Raw genomic sequence first — 19,102 nt, forward strand, 5'->3', positions numbered from 1 at the left:
ATACAAAATCATAATCAGATCCATGTTGACCTATGCTTGCGTAGTATGGGGTCACGCAGTTCCTAGCACACTGTGAAGACCGCAACGCGTACAAAACCGGGCACTCCGAATCAATGCTGGAGTTGGCAGGTAGTACACCAGTAATGACCAACTTCACAAAGAAGTAGACATTGAAACGCTGTTCGAGTTTTTGCAACGCACGAGAACCAAAGTTTGGGCGACGCTGCCGCACCCACGTTAACTGCCGTGCCGGTCCCATGGGGCCGACATCAAGATTTCTTATGAGGCCGCGTTGGTCCCATGGGACCGACGTTGTAACGTCTAACTCGAATCACTCTGGCAGGCCAATAGTCCTTCGGGCAAGCATAGTTCATATTGGAAAGGCCCGGCACGGCGCCCTAGAATCCAAAGGCACATGCATTTTTGGCAACTTATCAGCAGCAAAGCCATTTTTTAAAAATATTTATTATTATTATTGTTGATATGAAGCATGTATATTGCTTAGAACGTTTTATGGGTAAGTAACCTGATTTCGCTCATGATTTAAATACAGCATTTTAATATATTTATTTATTTTTAATTTATTTGTGGTATTTGTATATATAATTAGACAGTGGTATTGGTGCATCAACACTGAGGCTTTTGCACCTATGTAACTCTATGGCGAGGTGTCCCTATAAGAATGGGGACAATATTTGCATTTGTTGCCTTTACGCTATTTTCACCGATTATGTGAAATATATGTTTCGTTTTATTATTTTAATTTTTGTATTATTTTATATTTTTTATAATATGCACCAACTTACAGGATAATCTTTAGCATACATTTTAAATATGTATTCATACAATGGCATATATTTTGGGAACATAGGAAAAAATATAATAAAGCACGTACAGTACATAATATTCATATTTTTGTAACAGAAATGAGTTACGCTACTGCATTGCAAATGTTTTCACAAAACTTTTGAACAGTTTTGAAAAGTTTCAGTCAACACTTGAAAACTGTGATCACTCCACGTGAACTTTATTGAAGCAAGGAATACACATGTGGTTTACCTTCACACCCTTCACAAAAAGTAACAACCTTCTTCACTTTATTCGCTGCTGTTTTTCGGCCTTCTTTTTCAGAGATCAATTTATAGCAGTACTTACAATATTTGCGAAATTTATTATACTCACACACCATTTCAGGCTTTTGTGTTGTAACACCCCTTGATTGTTGCTTTTCAATCGCCGGTGGAGCACTGAATGAATGTTTTCCTGTTGGCGCCGCGTTGGTCCCATGGGACCGACACACTTAAATTTCGATGTATCGATATAATAAAAACCATATTCGAAATTTGATAACATGAGGTTATTTTACAACAGAAACACTACCCAATGGCATTAACGGCGCTGTCAGTGAATATTGAAAATTTCATCCGGCAGTTAACGTGTTAATCCAACTATCCACCTCATTGGCCAAGTCCAACCCGCAAGGAATGTACATGAAATGCCAAGATTACAGTGAACAAACTCTAGCCAAACCATCACTCTCAAACCAGACATCAAAAAATTCTGATAAGCCCACACCAAAATCCCTACGACAGTTGTAGGGTATGACAATCGACTCTCGAAACACCGACAAGAAGAAATGACAAATGACAAAAACACAATACCGAGGCATAGTCTAAACGACTGAAACTCTACCTATACAAAACTGACAGATACAATGACTGACTGACTGACTGACTAAACCTTCAAAACTTTATAAAACACACTATGGGAGCGATTGATGAGCGGTACAGGCATTTTCCTTCATCGAGGTTACAACCAAAACGATGCAATATAATGCATTGATATGAATCCAGAAGGCGGCAAACCCTTCAATGTAAGCAATGAATTGGATTCGACACGAACGTACAATAATGAAATTCTCAAACAACAAAGAAAGCATCCACAAAGGCAGTAATTTCTGGATTCGGAGACCACGAATGCTGTGTTCCTATCGGCCATGAATAATTTTCATTTCCTGACGCGGGGATCGGCAAAACATCTGACGTGGGGCCATAGCCCCGTAAATCAACGCCCGAGCAGACCGTGTCGGGAAGGAACTCTCCTCTGCATGAACGGGAGGGGAGTTCGCACGCGAGACCTACGTCAAACGACCCGCGAGACCTACGTCAACCGACCCATCATTCGATCCTCAATTCAGGGGCGCGTCAAGTATCTCGGCGCTCAGCGAGCAAAGTGATCGCTCAGCTACTTGACGGCCAAGTAAGCGTTGCTCACTTGCTCGCTGAGCGAGCTTGAACCTTGCTCGCCACATGTTTCAGGTACAGAATATAGAGGTTGTGTTTCGATCCCGTGAGATGGCGGCTAATGAAGAAGTATTTGAGATTAACTGCTTCCATATGAAGAAATTACAGAGGAAATTCAAGTTACACAAGGTAATAAGTTTTCCACGTTTGTAGGTTAACTGTATTAAAATGAAAGTGTATTGTTCCAAACACACACCGTAGTTTTTGCAAAGTTGGGCCGGTGTGTGAAAACTAAAATTTCGAATAACGTTTGGTGAAAAATGTTTAGTTTTATTCTCATTCATTAGCACCCATCATTGTTTTGAGAAGCAATAGTTTTGCAACGCGCAATCACATAGATGGCGCTGATGTTTTGATTAATGAGCAAACATCGTCAATTAAATGATCTGTCTGCTCAACGAGCGAAAATCTTGCTCAGCGATCATCGCTCGGATAGGATGAACATTTTCCCAACTTTATTTCGGTTGTGAACTACGTGTTCGAAAACGAATAATTTAATTTAAAAAGTTCAAGCTTCCTACGTACGTAACATACTTGTATGAAGAAGAGATAACAATATAATATGCAAGTTGGTGACGACTGAAAAGTGTAACACAAATATCTCTTAAGGGTCCCGGGTTCGAATCCTGGTCGGGCTTGGTTGTTTGTGAATGTCCATTCATCAATTTCATCATTTCATCACTCATCCCCATCTTCGCAAATTAGCCAAGAGGCACAAAACGCGAAGTAAAATAAACTAAATCAATCAATCAATCAACAAATATCTCTTAAATGTCATAAGTTCACAAACATTTGTTTTATATTTTTAAGAAGGATTTTTAGGTAAGGGGATTATTCCCCGTATACATCGAAGGGGGAAAATGGCCTAAAGTGCCGACGCAGCCATAAATTTTTATTCATACATTCATTCAAGTTCATAAACACAGTAACCGCTTTATTTCAAACATACAAAACATTCTCGTGGCTTTTTCTGATAAAGAAACACCCACCTCTATTTTAAAATAATAATAATAATAAAATTAAAAAACCGCTGAAAATACAGGATAAATAAAGAACTATTCAATAGCCAAAATTTTAAAAGGACAGCCCTTTAAAAATTCACATTTGTACACAGTGCACTTTGTTTATTTCCATATTTTTATATACTTTTCGCATTTACCTTGAATGGTAATTTGTCAAGCAGTACTGAAAATTCCATTTACGCAGTGTTGGGACGGGAAAAGTCGTGTTGAAGTTTGACGCTGGGGTCCGATCCTGAGTCGGTTCGAGGGTTGCCCGAGGGTCACCGCACACTTCATCCCTTGCTGGCGGTGCAGTGGGATTGTTGCAGCAGAGAGACAAAAATCCCGCGTCTACTTGAGGCGGAAATCAATACGACTGAGGACAATGGGCCGAGGGGACGGCAGCGCGCATCATTCGTCATCATCGGGGTTTCCTCTCTCGTCGCTGCATCCTCTCTTATTGATTACGCCCAGCGACGTCAATGGGAATTCGAGAAGTCCTGTACGAGGAGCCACTGTTGCCAAATTGTCAAGTTTTCAATGCCATCTCTCCCTTTCCCATCCGGTGCAGTGTTGCCACCTAATGGGAAATTTCCCTAATTCCAGGGAAATTCATGTGGAAAGTTTTCCTCGTGGAAATTATTCTCACCGAAATAATAAAAAGTAATTTGGACTGGGAGCAACCAATGCACTTCCATTATTATTTTTAAAATTATTGTAAAAAGCAACGCACGGTGGTAGAAGTACAACGTCGAAGCAAAACCCCGTGTGTTCGGAGAGAATGTAATATCTCGTTGTAGAGTTGGTCTTTGTAATCTATGTGATACAAACTGACAGTATTTGTTCGCAAGGTCAGGGCTGACACTGTCTGCCTCGGAGAGAGGTCGGTCTGACGTTCGAAGTAGGCAACGCAGCCCGGTTGACGTTGCCACACAGTGCGCGGGAACCAGCGACTTTTGTCCAGCTATCGCTTTGCTTTTCCCATATGTGGCACCAGCGCAATTCTGCCCAGCCGCCTATTTTCATGGCAGTACGTTTAGTATAAACTAACGATATTGCCTGACTCGTAAAAGGTTTCACATTTTGTATATTTTTCCCAAAGTGTACAATTTGATATCAATAATCTCGATTTTTTACTTCTCTTCATTCAGTCAAACCTAATATTTCTGTTGATAGATCCTTTCCATGGGTTATCTAATAATAATAATAATAATGAAATCCCAATTCTGCAATTATGGAACTTATATAACATTCAAAACTATAAATCACAGATTAATGCATTCCAAGATGAAAAACTTACTTCGCATCTATGGGTAACACTTAACTATACCGGAGACGGATTTCTTCAAATTTACAGGAGAAAGTACTTACGCAAATAATTTTCTGTAGCGTTGTTGATTTTCGGGAATGTAGTTTTGATCCATTTTAATGCGAATGCATGTGGTTTTCTACGAAAATCTATTTCCGACGCGCTATTGCTGCTGCCGCCATTTGCTTTCTGCACGAGAGCACAATACGCGCTATTGCTGCTTTTACAAGATGACGTGTCGAGGATGCGTCGTGAAGTTGTTGCCGGGTGTGCAAGATGCCATGGAATTTGTAATTCAACATGGAATCTTGAAGAAAGAAGTGGAATGCAGGAAGTGGAAGGTTAAAATTAAAATAATTCCGTGTATTTTCTTTCATCGATAAAAACCGATGTTGTCCGTATATGCTAAATTGAACGAAAGGAGTGCTAATGGAACCTAACCTAACAGGCCTAACCTAACCTAGAGTTGACGAGCTGTATCTTTGCGGGTGAACCCTGCCCAATACCGGCTGCGCAGTAGCAAGGGGGATGAGCTACCGGCTGTGCGTCATTATCCTTGCGTTCTGTCCTTGTTATCGACCACCCAAAGGGCGAGTAGGTGGCAACTACATAAACGTATCTCTCTCTCACTCTGCGCGGAGTAGCCAAGGCCACCCGCAAAGATACAGCTCGTCAACTCTAGTAGGCATACCTCGTCCCCGTGATGGTTCGTGGGGCTATCGTGAATTTTTGGGCTAACGTCAATGGTTTTTGGGGCTACCCGTGGATGGTTTGTGGGAAATAAGGAACAACAGTAAGTACTCGTTAATGTAAAAAAAAAAATACATTATTTTCGTTAGAAATTCATTATTTCACCTAAAGAAACGTTCCGCAATGCAGAATAGTACGTTAGCAATGTAAAAAATTGCGAAATAAATCATTGATAGGTGTCTCCGGTATAGTAAAGTAGTACCCATCTATGAACTACGAAACCTCAGAAGGAAGTATATCAATATGCAATGCCCCTTATCTGTTACATTACACTGATACATGATAAATCAAGGTCGTGGTGGTGGCGTGACGTAATTCGATGGAACTGCATCAATTTCAAGATACCCATACAGATAGAGCCCGGATAGCTCAGTCGGTAGAGCGTTAGGCTTTTAACCTAACGGTCCAGGGTTCGAGTCCCTGTTCGGGCGTGCTTTTTTATTTTTATTTTGGACAATTGTGCAATTTCATTGTTTCCAATTTATATTGTCCGTGGTAATTTTCGTTATGATCCGAAAACATTAATTGTATTTCCAGAGGCAGGTGGAAAGGTATTGAGTTCATTCCATGGGGCATTCATCCTATATGCTGGCAAGGGAAGTGGGGAATACGCAGCCGACCAACCAGACATCAACGGTGCCGCCGAGAGTTACAACGTCGAGGGAACTGGATTGGTCGATTTCCCGCTCACAACTTTTTTTGCCAGCATGTGGAGCGCCCGCCGTAAGAGTGGAAAAGAGCTATACGAAGTGTGAAGGAGTTTTACTAAAAGACCATTTACAAAGATGGTAAAGTACAAGAATTATTTTATGAAAATGGGCAACATATATAATGAAAATCTATGGTTCATTGCCAAAAGAAAGATACATTAAGTTTTTAAGTGAGTATTCTCGCCTACTTCATCTAATTATTTCACGTGAGGACATATTTCAGTTGGCTCGATTAGTCCCTGCGGCTACGTAAGAGAACTGAAAAAAACCTTTGTCAAGCTTCATATATACTCAAACAGATATTCTTGGATGTGTAAACAAGATAAAATGGCGTTTATGAGAGCGTTTTCAGTCTTAGTTCTCACATTCAGGGAACGGAATGATGACGTTTTTATCTTCAGGGAATAGAATAACTTTTTGTGTTTTGTTGGTTACAACGTTGGACGTGTGACCGATTTATTTTCGTTTGTATTATTTAGGTTCTCATTTGTCACTTTTGGCTACACGCGACGAAGAGGCTGAGCGATAATAATATGGAACTGACACAAAGAACACCTATACTGCACGCAACTCCAACTGGCGGCTGACCTTGAAGGCTATTTCTGGCCCTTTCTGTCACCCAATCATCTTCGGGGGTATGTGGCTCGTTGGTTGTCAAGAAACTCAGTTGCGAAGTAAAAGCTGAAGGGCTCACATCGCTCACCCGAAGCAACGTTGCCAAGCGTACTTCTGTTTTTGCCAGTTGTCTATTTGCGTGTTTGCGTGTGAAATTCCCTCATGATTTCTGGTGCTGGCAATATCGTTGCCCGAGAAGACTCTCTCGCGCTTTAGAGTACGTTTGGCAACATGTGGTGGACCCAACGCTCATTTGTTTCATCCCGCTAACAGCGTTCGGTACCTTGTGATTCGAAAATGCCCGATTTCAGTTGAAAAAAAAAAATCAACTGATCGCTGATTCGCTTTTTCCCAGCCGCCAGTTGGAGTTGCGTTCAGTATAGTATGCCCGGCTCGGAACTGGAACCTGGAAAATTCGATGGCGAGATAGAAACACGCACGACAAGCTAACCGATTTGCTCGAAGGCAAATACTTCCATTAGACATTGCAACAAGTCCTGTGTGGAGATAGGGAGTTCACATATTCACGATCAGACCATTTTGGAGATGATATGATCAGCACCACGCTCCGGGCAGGATTGCCTCCAGGTATACCCCGTTATTGGAGGCCAGGTTAACCCCAAGGCCGCCTAAAACAAGGACATGGTCTGACATATTCAAATTCAGATCATCTACCCCAGCAATTGAACGCAGGTCAGACGCCCTGCCGAGGCTCATAAACTACAATATACCGTCAGCGGCAATAAAAATGAGCCGCCTAGATCCTGAAATCCTGGCTCCTCTGCAATGTGTATTGCCTAATTCTCAGTAGAGAGCAAAAATTCCTATTGAAAATTTGCTATTGAAATTGACTCATCTCCGTATAGTTACGCAACAGGCATAACACATTGCAGGGCAGCCGGTATTTCAGGATATAGGTGCAACACTTTCATTGGCGGTGACTGTATAGAGCTTTCTGAAACCTCGGAAAATATGCGACCTTCAGGCTTCCCCGTAACTTTTTAACTAGCGACACTAGCGCCACTGCTTCCACGCCAAGGTTTCAGATGGGTTGGTGGATCTATACCTCATGCTCATCCAAAATAAGCCGACCTCTGGGACTGAGTGGTTACCACTCTACGACGCTAGGGGTCCAGTGTTTGATTACGGGCCGAATATGGGTGTTCTTTGTGTCACTTCATCTCTTTCAACATATAATCACTAATCCTCATCGCCGCGATCCGCCAAAAGTGGCAGAATAGCGACTCTAAGTGACAAAAATGAAATCAAACCTTCCGAAATAAACAGGAGATGCTTCAGAGGCAGCTAAGAGAAAAGAATGATTCCAGTTTTCTGATCAGTGGCCCTCCATTTGCCTCTCCAGCGGTCGGAACTCACCAAATACTACATCACTCAAGTTAACTCCGCCGTCACGAATGAGGCCCAGTCAATCACGGCCGAGGAGGGGAGGTGAGTGGACTGCTTTGAGCCTTCTCGTCTGGATCCAATATGCGGAGATCTTTTAATTAGCCAAACAAGCGGCTCAACGAAAATGCACCAAAAACCATTTCCCCATTTGCTTTTTTTTTAGACCTGGTAATCGGGTGATAAATGACGGAGATAAATTCATTTCCAAGAGCACGTGATCATTAATGTATTCCACTTGCGATTTGGTGTTTGATTCCAGTTCGGGATATCGCTCCCTTGTTGGTCGCATCCATTACGCAAATGCTGCAATTAAAAACGTTACGCCAGGGACCATACCCATTCACTTTTTCTCCCTTCTACCCCATCTACTGTGCGAGTGCATGCAGTATTTTTTAGGGATGGCCACAAAATCCTAAATCCTAATAAAAGATATCAGTTCAAATTATCCGACATCCGTTTCGGAAGCAACGGATAATCCGAATATTCAAATATCTGGAAAATCCAAATATCCGAAGAATTCAGATAGGATAATTCGAATTTCCAGATAGTACGAATATCCAAATAAACGGAAAATCCAAATATCCGAAGAATTCAGATGGGATAATTCGAATATCCGAATAATTCAGATGGGATAATTCGAATATCCGGATCCGAAGAATTCAGATAGGATAATTCGAATATCGGGATAATCCGGATATTCAAATATCCGTAAAATCCAAATATCCGAATAATTCAGATAGGATAATTCGATTATCCGGATAGTACGCATATCCAAATATCCCGATAATCTGAATATTCGGATAGAACATATTAGATGAAGCATTTGTTGTAGAAAATCAGAAGTGAAATACGAAAATGACGAATGAAAGAATCGCACGTATAATTGATAAACGATATAACTGTCCACTATCCGGATAATGCACACATTAGGATATCAGAGCGAAGGCTGGTAAATGAAGTCGCTTTCCCCCTCCACACAATCCCGTTCCTCTCACGTGTTCATCGGTGGAGACGTCTCGCGTCACTACTTGCGCAGAAACTTCTTTTCGATCGCCTGTTCCAAAGATACCCATGACAGATTATAGAGAGGCATTTTGGAGGATACTTTTTGAAAGGACAAAATAGTTTCCAAATACCGTGCTGCATCTAGTCAATCTGGAAATCAACACAGGGGCGAGGAAGAATAGGCGTTGTCGAGATAAAATTGATGAAAAGAAGAAGAGGAGGAGGAGGAAGAAGAAGAAGTAGAAGAAGAAGGAAAAGACAGGACGAAAACGACCTACAACACGCTTGAAAATGATGAGGCATCTTTCTCATGCGCGTCGCAAGTAGCACATGCTACGTGCCCGGAAAGGCTCTTCACGTAGGGGGAGGGTCTGGGGAGTTCTCGATTGTCCAACGCCACGGACAAAGAGCATAACGGAGGAGCACATAGACAAATATGGAGAGGGAATTACTAGGCCTTTGACACGCGGTCGTGCAAAACAATATGGCAATTGGAAAGGATGAGATCAAAATTTAAATTGAAAGATGAAGACGATCCATGTAGCACTACTACGGGCCTCCTCGATGGATTAGTAACGTTGTCGCCTTGTAAGGAAGAGGTCCGGGGTTCGATAATGGAGTACAGCCACGATAACAGCCGGCGCGGAGAACGTCTTTATGGCAGTGACTCGCTGTAGCCACCTTTATCTACAAAGGAACTTGCGGTCAAACAACCAATTAGGCCTACCGCTGCCATTCTAAAGTTTTTCACATTTGCTAACCGAATTTTGAAATCTGCGGCGATAAGGTAGAGTCGGTAGAATGTATTGAATAGTTATGCATGCTCCTGCCGGTTGAGACTTCTTTGGGAAGGCTACTAATAATTAATTTCTTTTAATCAAATCTTGTGTCCTCCTCCGTGGCCGTGCAGTCTAAGGCGCTGTGCTTTGGGCTCCGACTGCGGGACGGCGTGGGTTCGAGTCCGCCTGGGTTCTCGGCCTGTGTATAGATAGAACCGGTGGCAACCCACCATCGTGACGAAATTGGAGAGCTACGAGTGAGTAGCGTAACCCGGTCACGGACATCTCCTATGACGGCTCAGGGTTCGGTGTGCTGACCACACGTCATCCCATTACCGGTTGAAGAACTCCACGCCTCTAGGTAGGATTGTGGGAGCTGGCAGTCGGCGGGAGATATGCCAAGGCCCTTCGAGGGTTGTCGAGCCACGGGTTATTATCTTAATCCAATCTTGTATTAATTAATAAATTAAATCATATTTCAAAATGTGTAGCTTTATATAATTGGATTCATGGCTATCTTAGTTCGTGGCCTGAATTAGATTTTTCTACCCCTGACTACACAATATCTTTAGTTTTTTCACTGCCGATGATTTTTTGTATTTAGATGAGGATGAGTGATCATATGATGAAATTGAAGAAGGGATACTCACAAAGAACACCCATCCCCAGGCCGGAATTCGAACCCGCGACCACCGGCGTTGTAGCGCACTGTGCTACCTACTCCGTAACGGAGGTGTCCGCCGTTTCCCCCGCAGAGCCAGGTAAGCCCCCATACGACCTAAGAGCAGTGGCGTGCCCAAGAGTGGATTGTGGAGGTCATAACCTCCCTTTTGGCAAGTATTCTTAAAAGAAAAATATCGTCAAAGGCAGCAAAAGCTGGCAAAACGAGGACTCGGGACTGACTGCTAGAAAAGCATACGCGCCCCCGCTTTCACACACAGAATCCTTGGCACACCACTTCCTAAAAGGTTATCACAGCAACGTGTTAGACATCGTGCTGTTGAATGGACAGTCAAAATTTCCCAACAACACAAACACAATATTACTATCTGCGCTGTTGTGTGGCAGGCGGAGGAGGAAATCGGTCCATGGAGCAAGCGGCATGCCTTATCGGGGAGATACCGCTTTGGAGGGCGTCCAAAACGGAAGCAGGCGACAGAGAAACATGGAAGGGCCGTCAACCTACATGGGCACACCGTTCGGAAGCCCAGCCCGCGGGCTCTGAAAGGGAGAGGAGCGACAGGTAGACGAGGGCCGGGCGGGGGGATCTCGAAACCTGTTCCCAGGTGCTTGGATCTGGGTTTGGAGGTTAGTGTTAGAAACACACGACAGATGATGGCGAGATGTAGGTTGACTGCCGCAATGTGACAGAAAGAAGTGCGAGGCGGTGTTGGTCCTCTGGTCTATCTTTTCATGTTAATCTTACTGCACGATTGATATTTAATCTTTATATTATTCTTTGTAAATCGCTCTTCTGCTACTCTACGCTAATCGCGACGACGAGGATTGGAAATGATTACATGAAATTGAACTAAGACCATTCACAGGATGCTGTGTCCCAATTACGGACAACGCCTAAATATCCCAAATTGCAAACACATGGAACTGAGGGGCCTTCCCGATGGCGCAGTGGAAACGTCGTCAGCATGTAGTCAAGGGGGCCCGAGTTCGATAAAAATAAAAGGGAGGCCTAGAAAATGCCCTCCTGCACCCGCATACATTCGGATGTCCGTTACGCGAAATATTTACGAAATTCCCCCGTTTATCTTTGTTCTTTATCCTTTATTTGTTATTTCCATTTTTTTTTACATGATGGAATAATTTAATATCATACTAGAAAAAGGACCAATGATTATTCGGATATCAGAATAACCATTGGTTTACATGTAAAAGTGTTAGTAGAGTTAAAATGTTAATGTGCTAGATCAAAAATTATTAATTTAAAGATCTTAACGTTAGAGAGAACATGTTAGTAGTCGGATGGTTAATACTTGTGTAAAGTGTATGAAATTGGATAAAAGAGTTAAAAGGTTAGGGATTTAAAGTTGATAAAGTTACTAATTGGGTAGGAAGTTTAAAAGCCTCTATTTGTTCGATAGTCGGTGGATGTACGAGTGGTTCGGATCCCACTTTAAATTAAGATCCAGTCCAGATTAGCTTTCCTGTGCATAAAGTGGACAGGCCACAGTACAACGGCATCGGGGAGGCTCAACAATCACAGGAGAACGCACAGGTCAGTGCTCGAACTCGGAACCTTCCGTGCTAAAGCCAACCACCTAACACGTGCCCAACATCACGTGATTATAAGATTCACGTCATTTGTTCGAAGAAACTCTTGACATTTTATATCTGAAGTTCAAAATGTCTTGCCTTCATGGGCAAAATGAGTGGATAGGACTACAGGAATCCCGGGCGTAGCAGAAACATAAAAGCTACTTGCAAAAATAATGTAAAATTATGGTCAATACTAACAATAAAACGGTTATATTCCTGCCACCCAAAATAACCTACAATCAGGTTATATACAGGATGTCTCATAAGTAATAGCGCAAACTGACAGGTGAAAGTACACGATAATAGAATTAAAAAAGTCTCAGTAAACATGGGTATGCAAACAAGCCATTTTCGAGATAATCGCGAATGTGTGATTACAAGCCGCCACTGACTTCATTGTTTGTAAACGTCGTCCTAGTTGGTAAAAATGCTAACAATGTGTGCTAATATGTGGTTACAAGCCGTCATTGATTGCATTTTGTAAACACCGCGTGCTTTACTCCTTGCGCGGTCCGAGGTTTGCTCTTTGTTTACAAAACAGAACATTTCCGAAAGGTGGCGCGTTGTAATCAAACAAAACATTTCTGAAGTCAGTGACGGCTTGTACCCACACATTCGCACACATTATTAGCATTTTACCAACTAGGACGACGTTTACAAACAACGAAGTCAGTGGTGGCTTGTAATCACACATTCGCGATTATCTCGAAAACTGCTCGTTTGCAGACCCATGTTTACTGAGACTTTTTTGCTTCTATTATCATGTACTTGCACCTGTGTCAGTTTTCACCATTACTTTTGAGACATCCTGTATATATACTATAATTCATATACTATAGCAGTCCTCCAAGGGTAGTTACTAGAATTAACTGGCCCTTCCTCTATGGAACTCCCGATTAGACTTACTGTGCATAAAGTGGACTTAAACACCAACTCAATCAATCAAAAACTCTCTATGGAACTATCACACTTTATGCAGTGCTCTTGAAAATCATATAATATTCCCTGAGTTAAATACGTAACTGGCATTTCTAGATAGAGTCTTGTAAGAAAGAGTGTGTATCTTAGTGGAAAATAGATTATCTCCACCGCATATCGACAATGTTAATACCACGAACTTTATGATCATCTCTATTGCAATAAGGGAACGTCTTACGGCACTGTGAATGCGGGTATAAACCGCGGAATCCATATCGTGTGACGTTCAACCACAGTTACTGTGAAATTGTAACATTGATTTGCTCGGTTTCTTAGGAGTGTAGAGTGGCGTAAAAGAAAAGATGTATTGCAGATCGAGAAATACTCACTCACGTTCACCAACGGGACTCTCTCGTGTAATGATATCTCCGCACTTACCTGGAAAGAAAGGGGAAAAAAAATTAGTTTTCTGGTTATGAAAATAGATCAATTAGTTATTATTAAATTTCTACTTACTGGTGTGTTTGAATAAAACGTGTATCTCAGTTGAAATGTTTACACGTTGCTGCGATTGTTTCGTCTCGAAGATAACCCTTGTTATCTTCAGATAACAGATAATCAGAATTATCTGGATCCCCAAATTTATCCGAATCCAAATCCAGCGACAATCCTGGATCCGATTTCCGAAACTCGAATCCTCGATTTCATGTCCGAAAGCATGAGGATCTGGATCCACCAATAGAAGATCAGATATAAGAAAATACTATAAATTATAGCACAGAATATCTAAATAAAGGCAGTCATATCCTGCTTACTTAAGACTTGTCCGGCAATACTGCTTCTTTTTACGGAGTAAATTCGAAAATCTATAACTAGCATTATTTCCATTTCAGTTTTCACAGCGTGTATATGGGGGGGGATCAGAAGGAAAAATACATCATTAACTACACAGAAAATCCAATTGATGAGGGGTCCGGGTTCGAATCCTGGCCTGAACATGGGTGTTCTCTGTGAGTGTTCCTTCATTAATTTCATCGTAACATCAGTCACCATCTTCGCTAAAGTAAAATGAAGCAAGCTAATCAATCAATGTATATGATGCATCAGAAATGCATCGATTAAAGTGATTTCTTTCTTTGTCAAGAATCAGGTTTAGAGTTTGATGCATTTTTGTATATCGTTTGTAAAAATAACGACAAAGCGCATCATGTGATGCAAGTAACACTTTCTAATGCATTACCAGATGCGTTTCTTGATGTACCTCCCTGCATCTTTTTCTACGATGTAGTTAAGCATTTGGTCTAAACTATGCAGACTTTCTTTTTTTTTGGTTCAGGTGATGCATTTACTTTCCCGCGTGTATCTTCCCTTACAAGCAGACAACCGAAATTACAATTCAAATATAATGGATTACAATCTTAAGATGTACGCTGTTTGATTTGTGGGAAGAAATTCAAGAGCTCCATTTTCTGTCCCAAATACTACTTACGTTGACTGTACGCTTGAGTATCGGTGACCCAAGTACTGGAAACATACAAGACATGTTTACGCGACGACATCGAGACTTAAGCTGACGTTCTTACATTTGCTTTCTTCGGGGACTCGGGGAGGGGGCAAAAACGATGGCACGTTTTCTCACGACACCGTTCCTTGTCGCATTGTTCGCTGAGGCCACCGCCTGCAGTTCCTGGGTAAACCGTGAGATTAAGAGGGATAAACGCGCTAAGCCAGACGAACTGCGTCTCCCGTGGAGAGGCATTCGCAGGGGATATGGCGGTTTAAGATGCCTCTCAGAACAATCTCTACAATTCACGGCTGATTCATACGTAGGGGTTGAAATCCAAGAGCTGAGCGGAAGTTACTCCTCGGTGTTACTCGAGCACAACTGTTTGCCATAAAGTAGGACCTATATCGGCGTTCGTTCGCTCATCCTGCCCTCTAAAAGAAAACACGCTAAATATAAATGAGGAAATGCTATTACAATATAATTATGTAAATGATACTTACACACCCAGGGAAGGCATTAGCCAAAAATAGAAACGCGCTCTTCTAGGAATGTATATGGGAATCAGGTGACCTAAAGTCACACCCCGCTTCGTAGACGCGCGTGTAGGCAGCACCCCCACCCCTCGAACAACCGCTCTGATATTCTAACTCTGAAGTATTATACAAATTAGATTTTTCCATAGGTTTGCATTGGCTGTTGTGCGGTTGGATGTGCGATTGGGCTCCGGCTACGGGACGCGCGCAGGTTCGAGTCTCCTGGGGGAGGGGGGGGGGGAAGAAGCGTAACAACTGTTCCTGAGATTTTTTCCTGTGTATGGGACCGGTGGCCACCCACCATCGTGAGGAAATTGGGGAGCTACGAGAGTAACGTAACCCGGTCAAGGAAACCTACAACCACTGGGGGTTCGTCGTGCTGACCACACGTCCCCGTAACTGGTTGGATGACCTCCCACCTCTGCTGAGGCATGTGGAGGTGAGGCAGGCAGTCGGTAGGTAGGCCCTGACCCACATGGACTGTTGCACAACGAGCTATTATTAAGATGGCTTCAACGGGGAAGGTTGTCTAGACAGAAATTTCAGGCTCGACCAGGACACGAATTCTGGTCTCCGAACTAGCCCAGGCCCGCTTGATTATTACCGTGGAGTAATATGGTTTAGGCAAAATAATAATACAAAAATGTCCCATGAAATAAGCCGCGGTGGTCCAGTCGTTACGGAATTCTAAAGACCTGGGTTCGAGTCCTGGGAGACCTCTGGTGGGAATTTTTCCGAAAATGTCCCTGCATAAAACGCTCTAGGACTCAGCTAGCCTCTAAATATGTTCATTTTAACCTCGTACATACACGTGCCTCCCCGATGGCGCAGAGGTAGCGTCGTCGCCTTGTAATCAAGGGGTCCCAGGTTCGATACCCGGTGGAGGCACATAGTGGTTCGGATCCAACTTTAAACTGTAGGTCCAGTCCCGACTAGCCTTACTGTGCATAAAGTGGACTTAAAACACCGACTCAATCAACAGCACTCGCTCCACACATCGACAAGGGTCCAACTGGCAGCACATGACTGATAGCACATGCAGTGTTGCCACTACTTTATTTACAACCGAAGTATTTTCGTCAAAAACGAGACATGCATGCTTCTACTTACGTACCTTCATGGCACGGTGCAACGCACAGAGGAGATCTTTACCTTTACGCATAAAAAGACTAATGAACAGGGCCCGGGACTTTATGTCCAATAAGACTGTAAAATATGTATGTAATTATGTCATATAAATTGGAAAATATGTCATGAAAAATTACAAATATGTCAGAAAAATACAGAAATGTTCCCAGTAAAGCCAAAAATATGCAGAACAATACTCTCGAATTTCTCCCATACCCGATAGAGTAGACTAAGGGCTGCAATATAGGCCAAATGTTATTTTTACTTTTGACTGATTTTTGTGAAAAGCGAAAAAGGCAAAGAAATGAGAACGAAACTTCTTTACTTCCCGTGCAACAATGAGAGAGAACATTATGCCTTAATAATGTTTGCATGGCTATCAATTGTCAGCGGGATAAAAAAGTGGGGTATTATATTGTTCTGTACTAAGAAAAGACGGCACTTTTCTTCCTCCCTAATTTCCATATCCTGCCATCGACAATATGAACTATCCGTTGTGTTAAAGCTACGAAGAAAAAAAATTATGAAATAAACGATTATGTGCGAGAGAATTACGAAATTATACAGAAATATGTCTTATTACAACAAAATTGAAGAAATATGTTGTAAAAACGCGAAGTTGGTGAAATATGTCAAAATATGCTTTTTCAAGTTTGTCTATTTCGGCCGATTTTCATCTGATATGTAAAGATCTCGCCCCAATAATAGATCCGAAGCTAATTGAAAAATATGTTATAACAAAGTCCCGGGCCCTACTAATGAATATTACAAAAGATCAAAATTGGACAAAGGTTGCCAGTTACCGAGAGAATTGGAGAACAGATGCGGTTGCAGAGAACGTCTTCCTAAGTTTATATGGATAAGACGAAGAATAATAGAGCCCTTACGTATCCACCCTTTAAGCCAGTGTTGTCACATGAACGAAAATTTCCCTTTTGCACGGATTTTTAGCGATAAGAGAAAGTTCGATGAAAACTACCACACTTTGAAGACAATGAGAAGACATCTCACTCAATATTATTACAATTTATGTTAAGTTCCAGTTTCATATCCCCAATTTTTAATTTAATTTTATTTATATTTTGCTGTTCCTTCTTATTTCTGCTTCTTTTAATTTAAGCTTATCCCTCTATATTTTTGTTAAGGTTATTGTACGTCGCTTTCTGGTTCTTTGGATAATAGTAACTGTGAAAAATGTAACATTTTTTATTCATGCGAACGTGCACCAACGGAAATACTACTGCTACTGTTAGCACTGTTAGTAGTAACAATAATTACAACTGTTGCTGCTACTACTACTACTACTAATTATTATTATTTGATATGTTTAGGGGAAGGGAAAAATTGGTCCAAAAAGTGAAATTTTGCCCGTTGGAATGGGAAGTTGTGCCCTCATATGGTGGCAACACTGCCTTCAACAAGGGTGGTTGCTCATTAATATACATTCTGGAAAATTGGGATTTAATTTTTCAGCACGGTTCATGCGATACTCGTACATTAATTCAGGTGTAACATTTTACGACGCCTTAAAACGCACGGACTCTAACTTTCTTTCCACCGAGGAAGAAGAAGGGGCCATCGAAAGCAGATGAGGGTCGCTAAGATGAATGACAAGTTCCGGTGTCGCACGACAAGGAAGGGACGTGACCAGCTCGCATCTTCCTCTGGCACGCACTTCCATGAAAGTTGCATGAGTCCTCATGTGTGAGGGGAGCGAGGAATATGTGATCGTGCTTATGCATCGTTGACGCCGACTCTCGATGGTTACACACTTATCTCCAACTGGAACCAACCATAAGAGTTTACGACACGGATTTCCTTTCATTTTAATAACAAGTCCAACACATGTTGATTGATTGAGTTTGTGTTTTAAGTCCACTTTATGCACAGTAAGGCTAATCGGAACTGGACCTACAGTTTAAAGTGGGATCCGAACACTGTGTGCCTCCATCGGGAATCGAACCCGAAACCCCTTGATTACACGGCGACGACGCTACCACCGCGCCATCGAGGAAGCCTTAGTGCACACATGTAAGCAGGCACATAAAGTTTACAATTAATGGGTTACCACATTGAGAGTATTTGAAAATAAAAACATTAGAAAAATATTTGGGCCTAAATGGGATGAGGAGACATGTGAGTGGAGAAGGTTACATAACTTTGAACTACATAATTTATATTCCTGTCCGGATATTATTAGTATAACTAAATCAAGAAGACTTAGGTGGGCAGGCCATGTGGCACGAATGGGAAAGGAAAGAAGAGTTAACAGGATTCTTGTTGGGAAACATAATGGTAAGAGACCTGTTGGAAGGCCAAGACGAAAATGGAGGGATAATATTGAGATGGACCTAAAGGATATCGGTAAGGATGGAAAAGATTGGAGTCCAGATAGGGACATAAGGCTTGTGTTGCTGTAACCATAAACCTGAATATTTGTTGTGGGACACGAAAATATTAAATGCATGTAAATGAAAGATTAATGGGCTGCCTAGTTTATTATTATTATTATTATTATTGTATTCTTGGCAGATGTTAGAATTATAGCTGTCGCCCTAATGTGTTTTAAAAGGAACAGAAATATTTGTTACTTGGTGGATACAAGGTGAAAGAAGCTCGAGATAAAATGATACGAGCGTGAGAAAAAACGTGTCACTGCGTCTAACAAACGAATCTGAAAAGCATGAATGTACACAAAGGAACAAAAGGATGCAAAGGGAAAAGATAAACACCAGCAAACATTACGGTAGATGGGATCGTAGGAGGACGTGCGGAGAGACACAAAACCTCTTTGGAAAGAGCAGAACGGGGCTGCGTAATGAAAAGAGATAGGGCTAACGAGTCGTAATAAAAAGGTAATTAG

At 41.9% G+C, this 19,102-nt stretch overlaps 1 protein-coding gene and 1 non-coding gene across 4 annotated transcripts in view; one reads left to right on the forward strand and one right to left on the reverse strand.

Moving 5' to 3' along the window:
* The window catches only part of spg (dedicator of cytokinesis spg), a 372,699-nt gene that overhangs the window by 234,474 nt on the left and 119,123 nt on the right, over positions 1-19,102 (reverse strand). The window lies entirely within an intron of this gene.
* Positions 5,722-5,794, forward strand: TRNAK-UUU (transfer RNA lysine (anticodon UUU)). The gene has a single exon. It is a non-coding gene; the product is annotated as a tRNA-Lys (tRNA).

Source organism: Lepisma saccharinum, chromosome 1, assembly GCF_977018435.1.
Source record: "Lepisma saccharinum chromosome 1, izLepSacc3.1, whole genome shotgun sequence".
Classification (NCBI taxonomy): Eukaryota; Metazoa; Arthropoda; class Insecta; order Zygentoma; family Lepismatidae; genus Lepisma; species Lepisma saccharinum.